The sequence below is a fragment of the Podarcis melisellensis genome, assembly GCF_964234715.1.
Source record: "Podarcis melisellensis genome assembly, chromosome: 6".
Taxonomy (NCBI): Eukaryota; Metazoa; Chordata; class Lepidosauria; order Squamata; family Lacertidae; genus Podarcis; species Podarcis melisellensis.
In genome coordinates this window covers 66,438,287-66,447,322 of record NC_138538.1, presented here as the reverse complement: position 1 = coordinate 66,447,322, position 9,036 = coordinate 66,438,287, and positions in this window count along the sequence as shown.

Below are 9,036 nucleotides of genomic sequence, written 5' to 3'. Positions count from 1 at the left end.
AGTTCTCTACATATATCTGATAACGCATTGAACTCAGATTCAGTTGAACTTAAAGCTATAAGTGATTGTTTTCTTGATCTCCAACCAATTAGTGCATTTCCAAATTTTATCGCCATTCCTGACACTGATTTTCTATCTGGTCCAGCATCTGCCCAACTGCTGTCGGCCCAACATTCAAGTTGTGTGCTGCCCTCTGCTGATAGTTTTAAGCGAAAGCTTTTGGTAGTTTGGAGATACCTTAAAACTCTTTTTACTCCTTGCCAAGCATGCATTGATGGTTTTTCAGCTTGTCTACACAGCATGTTGACAGCATATGTTATATCGGGCCGAGTCCACTGTGCAATGTGGAGTAGACTGCCTATCGCTGACTGGTAAACCCCGGGATTACAGAACTCTGCCTTTTGCTCAGTTTGAGCATCCTTTGTGTAACTTAACTCCATTGGGGTTTTAACACCAGCACAGTTGTTCATTTTAAACCTTTCCAGCAACTGCTGGATTTTAGCTTCTTGGCTAAGCCAATAGTTACCATTTTCATCTTGCTGAATTTTAACTCCTAGATAAACAGATACATTGCCTAGTGATTTTATCTGAAACCTTTCTCCAAGCTTTGTGGCAAATTGTTGTGCAAGTTTATCATCCTTTCCACTGTATAATAAATCGTCAACAAATATCAAAACTGCTTCTTGTTCACATCCCGAGCCTTTTAGATAAAGGCACGCATCTGCTGCGCTCTTTCTGAACCCCATGCTCTCTAGAGCATCGTTTAAGCAGGAATTCCAATTACGGGCGGACTGTTTCAACCCATAAATGGATTTGTGTAGGCGCCAGACCTGGTTTGGCTTGTCTCCTTCAAAACCTGGTGGTGGTGTCATATAGACTTCCTCCTGTAAGTCTGCATTTAAATAAGCCACATTGACATCAAAATGAAACAGCTTATTTCCCTTCTTAGCTGAAGAGGCTAGAAGCATTCTTAATGACTCCGATCTTGAAGTAGGGGCATAGATTTGAGAATAGTGAACACCTTTGCGCTGCGAAAACCCTTTTGCAACTAGCCGGGCTTTATATTGCAACTCTTCAGTAGTTGTGGGCTTTAAACGATATACCCATCGACAACCTACAGCTTGTTGCCCTTTCGGAAGCTCTGTACTTGTAAACACACCGAGAGACTTCATTGAAGCCATCTCTTTTTCCATTGCTTCCTGCCACTTTACGGCTTCTGAGCTTGGAAGCTGTTGTACTTCCATATAGCTTTCTGGCTCACACTGTGCCATATTTACGTATACACTTGTCACCTTAAACCGCTCTGGCGGCTTGCCCTTCGTGGCGCGTTTTGACCTGCGCAATTGCTCCTCTTGTGCCCCCTCTGACCGTTGGCTGTCAGAATCTGTCTCAGACTTTATGTCTGGACGTGCCTCTAGGGATAAAGACCTCCGTTTAGATACCTCCCTTGGGCTTGGTGTTGCAGGTGACCTGCTTTGCTTTTGCTGTCTGCTAGGCCTACTGACTGGCGAAGTTGGAGCACTCCTAGATTCTGGCTTTTCTACCTTAGGAGAAGAACCTCGTGCCTGATCAGAATCTGCATCTGAACCATGTGCACCATCCCCTTCTGGCTCATCACTCTCTGGACTTTCTTTCTCAGCATGAATGCCTAAATCATCTCTCAAAATGTCAGGGTTAGCGTGTAAGTGAGTCCATCCGGACTGCTCACAAAAATCAGCGCTCCTACTGAGGACCACTCTTGTAGTATCCCCACCTGGGTCCACAAACCTCCAAGATTTGGCATGTGGTTCGTACCCGCAAAAGATGAGTTTCCTAGCCCTTGGACTTCCCTTTTTCCTTAACGCTTTTGGGATAAGTACATAGGCTTGAGATCCAAACACCCGAAAGTAATTAACTTTGGGCTTCTTCCCATATAAAGCAAAATAAGGCGTAGTATCAATTACCGAATTATATACTCGGTTCAGAATATGAGTAGCCGCCTGCCAGGCTTCCGCCCAGTAACTTTGAGGAAGTTTAGCATCAAACAACATAGAGTTTGCCAACTCTTGCAGAACCCTGTTTTTACGTTCGGCCACGCCTCCTTCTTGGGGGGAATAAGGTGTAGACAGACGATGCTTAATTCCCTTTTTCTTAAAGAAATTCTGCAACACAGACCCGGTAAATTCTGACCCTCTGTCTGTCTGAAAAGCAAGTACTCTAGTACCGAATTCAAGTTCTACCGCATGAACCCAATTTTTAACTGTTTCTGCAGTATCTGCTTTTGTTTTGAGAGGAAAAAACCATGTAACCTTTGTTTTGTCATCCGAGAGACACAGTGCATACTTTGAACCTCCCATGCTAGCAACAGGCATTGGGCCACACAGGTCCATATGCACAAGTTGGAATACTTTGTCAGATTTCCTATCTGAACTGGGATAGCTGCATCTATGAACCTTCGCACTTTTGCATGCAGTACAATCCAAATACTTATTACATTTGTTCAATTTGCACCCTTCTGATAATTCAGGTTGCCTTTTAACATACTGAAAATTAATATGCCCTAAACGGCGGTGCCATAAATGAACACAAGAATTATGGGTAGGCGTGTTCACACAACCAGCATGAACCTGTTCAACTTCATCTGGACTTGTCTCAAAATAATATAACCCATTTCTGCATTCCACCTGCAAAAGAGATACGTTATTCTTTGAAATAGTGCAAACCCCATTTTCAAACACAGTTTTAAACCCATTTCTATCAAGTTCTGACACAGACAAAATACACCCCTTCAGTCCCTTTAGCACGTAGGCATCAATTTCTGTTTGCAAACAATTTAAGAACACTGTGCCTACAGTCTCTAAGGAACGTTTAGTTGAATCTGCCATTGTCACAACTTTAGGGGTTTGCAAATGTCTGCAATTCTGCAAACGGACACTAGATGGCGCCACCAGGTGGTGAGATGCACCACTGTCGATCAACCAGCGTAGATTGCTGCCTTGGCCACGCCCTTGCATCAACGCCATTGCTGAAGCCATGTGCTGTGTGCTGTGGGAGTAGCCACGACCTCCTCCTCTTCTTCGACGTCCCCTGGAACTCCTTGTCTGGTAACTAGGGGTAACGGCCTTGTTGCTGTCTTGACCAGGTTCACGTGTGCAATTCCTGATTAGATGGGAAGGGGAACCACAGCGAAAACAGTGTCTAGCTGCAAAAGCATTTACTGTGTGCTCAAACTCAGCATCAACACTCTTAGGCACAGCATAACTCCCCTTTAAAGACAAACCTCTTTCTCTTTGCCTTTTATCCTGTTCATCCGCAAGCCGAGAAGAAATGTATTCAAGGGTTAATTCAGTTGAAGGCATAGCTTCCAAAGTTAGAGCTAGAGTCTCATAGCTTTTATCAAGAGAAGACAACAATATGTATGACTGCTGCTCCATAGAGAAAGGAATGCCCAGCTGTCTTAGTTGATTAAAGGCAGACACCATTTTGGCAATATGTTCTTTCACACACGCTCCCGGTTGGAGACGTAAATCAAACAAACATCTTGTAGCATGGATCTTGGCCCCCGCAGTGTTTCTGGAATTTAACCGCTGCAGAACCGTCCAGACCTCATGCGTGTTCTTTAACTCAGAAACATAAGGCATTTGCTCTGGTCCCACTGCCAAAACTAGTAGACCTTGGGCTTTCCTGTCGCGTTTCTGTAAAGCTGCTGCTGCTGCTTTGGCTTCTGCAGACGCGTCTGCAGCTGCCTGTAAAGGCGGTGCTTCAGTACAGCTCCACAACTCTTTTGCTTGCAACCAAACCCTTACTCTAGCCTTCCAATCTTGCCAATTTTTCCCATTGAGTCGCGTAAACCGGACAGTAAAACTTTCCTGGGACTCTGCCATCCTCCCTGGGGCTTAGGAACGATACTCACACACCTGTAGACCGTCTCCCAGCTGCTGAGGTGGCTCCTTGAGGAATCAGACGTCTTCCAGCGAGTACAAACTGCGCAGTGCCTCTTTAAAACTTTTCTAGGCACGTTGCAGGACTCAAGCTGCTTTGGAGGCTTTCGTTGTCGGCAACCGCTTCTGTCTTCACTCCAGTCCTTGCATAAATCACTCTGAACTGCTCTCCTTATCTCCTTCTTGACGTACAAACATCCATAACCTGTCCCATTAAACTTTAATTAGTTTAATGTAAATGCCCAGTGCACTTCCTTCTTTAAAAGTCTCACCACGGCAGAGGATTTCGCGCAGCAGCTAAGAAGGGCAGGAGAGGCAGCATCTTCCCAAAAGGAGTCCTGGAGCATGCGGTTTGTAAATCAAAAATAAGGTTTATTTACAAAACACCAAAAAACAACCCTGGCGACAAACCACACATCTCAGCAAAACACACACCCAAAAGGGAGAAGGGGAAGAACAAACAAACAGGGGGACTATTTATACAGACTCATGTTCCTGGAAGCCTAATGACCTCCAGCTGCTCAGTGATTAGAGCGTTTCTGCTACTCTTTTAACCCTTTGATAGCAACATAAATCATGAGCAAGAACACTATGTACTATGGATAAGAGATTCCATCCTCACTTCCATTTGCTTGTTATGATCCATCTTCCATGTCTCCTAAATTCTGGCTTAACAAGAGCTGTACAGTGATACCTCGGATTACAGATGCTTCAGGTTACAGACGCTTCAGGTTACAGACTCCGCTAACCCAGAAACAGTACCTCGGGTTAAGAACTTTGCTTCAGGATGAGAACAGAAATCATGCGGCGGTGGCGTGACAGCAGCGGGAGGCCCCATTAGCTAAAGTGGTACCTCAGGTTAAGAACAGTTTCAGGTTAATAACGGACCTCCTGAACAAATTAAGTTCTTAACCCAAGGTGCCACTGTATTCAGAAGTCGACACGAAACTGTGAAAAATTAGACTTTGGATGGAGGCAGAGGTATGCACGCATGCCCTGTCTTCAACCTCTATGTGTGCATCTTTTCTGCATCAACCCTTTCCTTCCTTTGTTGAGCAGGAAAGGTCTATGACTGGCTTTTACTTGAATTTGCTTGAACATGAGTAGAAGCCTCTATGCACAAAGGGTTCTACTCATGCTCAAGCAAAGAATGTAAGAAGAGGCTGCTGGATGAGGCCAATGTCTTATCTAGTATCCTGTTCTCACAGTGACCAACCAGATGAGCTGGCAAGCATGACCTGCAGGCCTTCCCTACTCAACAAAATACAGTACATCAGACAAACACCTTAGGAGAAATTCTGAAATTTATTCTGGATTTACAGCACTCAAACATTGCCATATATTTAGCTGTTTCCGTTTAAACTCGCCCCTGCCCCTTGCAAGCAACTCACATGTGTACATTGAAAAAACTATTACTACTATCTAGAGCTTGCAGATGATTGCATCATCAGTCCCTTTTTAAGCATTGCTTTACAGATGTGCCCATGCACTCCTATGCCAATGAAAAATACCACACCAAAAGACTCTCTAAAGAACCATATATGGAGTCACATCACAGTTGGGTTGTGGTTTGGCTTTGCAATGGTTTATTAATAAGTACATGCAAATTTATTGTAGTGCCATGAGGGAGAAGGCACACGAATGAACTAAAAGTTGTGGCAATCATGCTTTCATGGTGATACTCAGTACAGTGGTACCTCTGGTTACATACTTAATTTGTTTCGGAGGTCCATTCTTAACCTGAAACTGTTCTTAACCTGAAGCACCACTTTAGCTAATGGGGCCTCCCGCTGCTGCTGTGCCGCCACCACGTGATTTTTGTTCTCATCCTGAAGCAAAGTTCTTAACCCGAGGTACTATTTCTGGGTTAGCAGAGTCTGTAACCTGAAGTGTCTGTAACCTGAAGCGTATGTAAACCGAGGTACTACTGTAATAAAATGGGGTTTCCAATTCATCAGTTCCACTTCAGAAACAGTCACATGGAATCTGGAACTCCAAAATCCAGAGAGAAATTTGAATAAGGAAAATTGTGGAGCCATTTCCCCAGTCAATTCACACCACACAACCCTCTGGAGCAGATGCAGGGAGTGCAGGCAGGGGGATAAAATCTGAATGAAAAATAAGAGGAAAACACATCTACTTTCCATTATGAAAGCCCCACTGGGTCATGGAGCCTGCCCTCAGTGGATGAGTACAATATGACATGATCTGTAGTAAAAACTGGCAAAGGAAAGCCTGAATGATGTGGAAAACATAAATCAATATACTCTGGGAAAATAAGAAATGTTTCTTGAGAACACCAGCTCAGAAGTATTGTAAGTGCAGCACCACTTGTGTTATAGTGGATACTATCATTGACCTTAAAAATATATTTCCTTGCAATGTGCTAAACCAGAATGTTCTTACAGGGAAGACAAAAAGACTACAAACACCACATTTTCACAAACAGTCTTCCTGTAAGATACCCATGAAGAAATTATTGCCAAACATCAAAAGCCTTTGTTACAGGGTCAGCATAACCTGGATAAAGAGAAAAGTGTGATGATTCAAGCTACAAAATACATCATGTTCTTGGGAAATTGTGTTCCTTCCTAATCATGTGAAATGTCAAAAATTGTTATTTTAAAATTGAGGCTTTGTGTGTTGAGTCATTGAAGAAAAAGATATTGGGAAGATTAACAGGTTGTAGCTTTTAAAGAAACTTTTTGGTCAGGAAGCAGATAGGAAATGGCCAGTGTGCACAGAACACCGATTGCAGCAAGGTCAAAATCCGTTATCTAGGGATATTTAGATATTTAGTGGGGGCAACGTGAGTGTGTATTAGCAGGGTGGCATCACAGAAGCAGATTCCAAGCTGACCTACAAATATCAGAAGCATCAGAACTTGTCTTATATAGGAATACAGACTACAGTATTTGTCTATTTAGATCAGTATTGACTTAAGATATTCCCGTTGGTGGAACACTCTTATTATTGGTGGAACACTATTACTACTACTACTACTACTACTACTACTACCACTACTACTCTTACTACCAGTGTACCTGAAGGAATGTCTCCACCCCCATCATTCAGCTTGGACACTGAGGTCCAGTGCCGAGGGCCTTCTGGCAGTTCCCTCACTGTAAGGTTACAGGGAACCAGGCCGCGGGCCTTCTCGGTAGTGGCACCCGCCCTGTGGAATGCCCTCCCATCAGAGGAAATAAACAACTATCTGGCCTTTAGAAGACATCTGAAAGCAGTTTAGGGAAGTTTTTAATATTTGATCTTTTATCATGTTTTTAATATTCTGTTGGGGAAACCCAACCAGATTGGAGGGGTATAAATAAATTATTATTATTATTATTATTATTATTATTATTATTATTATTATTATTATTATCACCATCATCATTACTATTACTATTGCTATTACTACTACTACTACTACTACTACTATTTGTATACCACCCATAATCTGTTGACAACACAAAACTATCAGAAAATCCCTACCTGTGCCCATTGCAAGATTTAGCTGTAAGTCTTACAGTTTTTCTAGAGATCATCTTATGTGCAGCTCAGGAGTGAACACTGCATCATGATACTTATCCTTAGCTGGCCAGAGATTATACTCACTAAGTGAGTGACCTGGGGTTATTTTATGTGAGCTGGTAAGTGCCTTCCTCTTAATGTATGAGCATCCAACAATAATCCACATTTTCTGCATATCTTATAATGTTTTGTATGTTTTATCTTTAAAATATAGATCAGATGCATTTTTAACCAAAGATAGATTGTTATCCTCATTCCTAACCATGTCTTAAATCCAGAAATGCCAAATGAGGCGAATTTGCTTTAAGATGCAAACTGAACAAAATACTCCTCATCCCTGTGAGGAGCCACAGCATGCCTGAGAAGACTGTTCCTCATCTGTTTACATCTTCCTGCACCCAAACCACTTCTACCACTGTTGTCACAATGCAACTAATAGTACGACCGAGTTTGAAAAGGAGAGGAGAGGAGAGAAGTCAGTCCCCAACGTGAGCAAGGTTCAGCTGGGTGAAGACCACCAAATTCCGTCAATAAATCTGTTTAAAACTGATTCCTCCTCCAACCCTATGGACAGCTGATTTTACTTGATTTTACTTGTGGTTTTTAGCTGTCATTTGTTACCATCTTTTAAAAATATGGTGATGTTCCTGTTTTCAATTCATGGTATAAATAACATATAAAAGTGTGTGCAAATACAGAGGGAGAGAAATAGAGAGAGAATAACGCTGATTTTGAACAGACTCGGAAGTCTGACGAATCCCCAACTCCACTGTGTTTAATCCTCTGGTGGAGCCACAGCCTCTTCCATCGCCTTGCTGATTTTTGCAACCAAGATGAGAAGTTGAGGCACAGCAATTTCATCTTCCCTCCCATATCCCAACGTGCACCCAAAATGCCCTGTTTCCCAGTCTCGGGGGGGGGGGGGAATCTCCCACAGGACTAGATGACCCTTTGTGTCCTTTCCAACTCTACAGTTCTATGATGCTATAAATGCAGGGAAACTTTCTGAATACATACTGGAGAATCATGTGAGGCATATGTGTTATACTGCTGGTAGTCCTGCCCCTCTGCTGGTGGAGCCCAGTTCCAAAGACTTCATGGCCAGGCTCAAGATAGAAATGGAATCCCTCCCTGAAACCATATTGTTTTGTTTGAAATGCAAAAGTTGAAAAAAGTTAAAATAGATCTAAAATAGATTATAATAATAATAATATAATAATAATTTATTATTTATACCCCGCCCATCTGGCTGAGTTTCCCCAGCCACTCTGGGCGGCTCCCAATCAGTATTAAAAACAATACAGCATTACATATTAAAAACATCCCTAAACAGGGCTGCCTTAAGATGTCTTCTGAACGTCAGGTAATTCTTTATCTCTTTGACATCTGATGGGAGGGCGTTCCACAGGGCGGGCGCCACTACCGAGAAGGCCCTCTGTCTGGTTCCCTGTAACCTCACTTCTCGCAATGAGGGAACCGCCAGAAGGCCCTCGGCGCTGGATCTCAGTGTCCGGGCTGAACGATGGGGGTGGAGACGCTCCTTCAGGTATACAGGACCGAGGCCGTTTAGGGCTTTAAAGGTCAG